The sequence below is a fragment of the Muntiacus reevesi genome, chromosome 17, assembly GCF_963930625.1.
Source record: "Muntiacus reevesi chromosome 17, mMunRee1.1, whole genome shotgun sequence".
In the NCBI taxonomy this organism is placed as follows: Eukaryota; Metazoa; Chordata; class Mammalia; order Artiodactyla; family Cervidae; genus Muntiacus; species Muntiacus reevesi.
Genome location: NC_089265.1, coordinates 38993344 through 38995599, shown reverse-complemented (window position 1 = coordinate 38995599; position 2256 = coordinate 38993344).

The following is a 2256-nucleotide window of genomic DNA, read 5'->3' as shown; positions in this document are numbered from 1 at the left end:
TCAAAGTCAACCAATTTAAATGTTATCTCATGCATACCCAGAGCAAACCATAACTCAAAAAGAGACATGCACCCCAATGTTCAGAGCAGCACTACTTACAATAGCCGGGACATGGAGGCGACCTAAACGTCTGTCTGTGGGTGGAAGGATGAGGAGAATGTGGTCCATATATACAGCGGGATATGCTCAGCCATCAACAACCGAAACATCTGTCTGTGGGTGGAAGGATGAGGAGAATGTGGTCCATATATACAGCGGGATATGCTCAGCCATCAACAACCTAAACGTCTGTCCGTGGGTGGAAGGATGAGGAGAATGTGGTACATATACACAGCGGGATATGCTCAGCCATCAACAACCTAAACGTCTGTCCGTGGGTGGAAGGATGAGGAGAATGTGGTCCATATATACAGCGGGATATGCTCAGCCATCAACAACCTAAACGTCTGTCTGTGGGTGGAAGGATGAGGAGAATGTGGTGTATATATATATACAGTGGGATACTGCTCAGCCATCAACAACCTAAACGTCTGTGGGTGAAAGGATGAGGAAAATGTGGTGTATATATATATATACATATATATATATATATACAGTGGGATATTGCTCAGCCATCAACAACCTAAACGTCTGTGGGTGAAAGGATGAGGAAAATGTGGGGTATATATATATATATACATATATATATATATACAGTGGGACATTGCTCAGCCATCAACAACCTAAACGTCTGTCTGTGGGTGAAAGGATGAGGAAAATGTGGTATATATATATATATATATATATATATATATATATATATATATACAGTGGGATATTGCTCAGCCATCAACAACCTAAACATCTATCTATGGGTGGAAGGATGAGGAAAATGTGGTATACATATATATATATATATATATATATATATATATATATATATATACAGTGGGATATTGCTCAGCCATCAACAACCTAAACGTCTGTCTGTGGGTGAAAGGATAAGGAAAATGTGGTACATATATATAGTGGAATATTGCTCAGCCATCAACAACCTAAACGTCTTATCTGTGGGTGAAAGGATGAGGAAAATGTGGTATATATATATATATACAGTGGAATACTGCTCAACCATCAACAACCTAAATGTCTATCAGTGGATGAATGGATAAGGAAAATGTGGTATATATATACAGTGGAATATTACTCAACCATCAAAGAATGAAATAGTGCCATTTGCAGAGACCTGAATGGACCCAGAGACTGTCATACAGAATGAAGTTAAGTCGGAAAGAGAAAAACCAGTATCGTGTAGTATCGCTTAGATGTGGAATCCAGAAAAATGGTGCAGATGAACTTATCTGCAAAGCAGAAATGGAGACACAGATGTAGACAGCAAACGTATGGTTACCAAGCGGGGTAAAGGAGGGGTGGGATGAATTGGGAGATTGGGATTGACAGATATACACTGCTATGCATAAAACAGTCACTAGTGAGAACCTGCTGTAAGGCACAGGAAACTCCACTCAATGCTCTGTGGTGACCTAAATGGGAAGGAAATCCAAAAAAGAGGGGATATATGTACATGCATACCTGGTTCACACTGTTATATGGCAGAAACCAACACACCATTGTAAACCAACAATACTCCAATAAAAGTTGATTAGAAAGCAATTAATTTAAAAAGAAAACATATACAAACTACTATACATAAGATAGATAAGCAACAAGGATATATTATATAGCACAGGGAATTATAGTCATTTTCTTGAGAAAATGACTTTCTAATAAAGTATAATCTGTGTTGACTCACTATGCTATATACCTGAAACTAGCATCTTAAACCAACTATACTTCAAGTATTACACTTATTTAACAGTACATTATTTTTATTAGTATAGACAAATAAATATTGTATAGAACATAATAAAAAATAGGGGCTTCCCTGGTGGTCTAGGGGCTAACACTCCACGCTCCCAAAGGCAGGGTGCCCAGGTTCGATCCCTGGTTAGGGAACTAGATCCCACATGCCACATCTAGAGTGTGAAGGCCCTACTAAAGATCCCACATGCTGCAACTAAGACCTGGCACAAGCAAATGAATAAATTTTAAAATGTATGTATAAAATAATAAATAACGGGAAAAATAATAAATGTCATCTCATCCAAAAAGACCCACACAGAAACAACCAGAATAGCATCTGAGAGCAGAGCTGGGCACAGTGCCCCAGACAGTGGCACAAAATTAACTACACGGGGGTGGGGGTGATTGGCATCT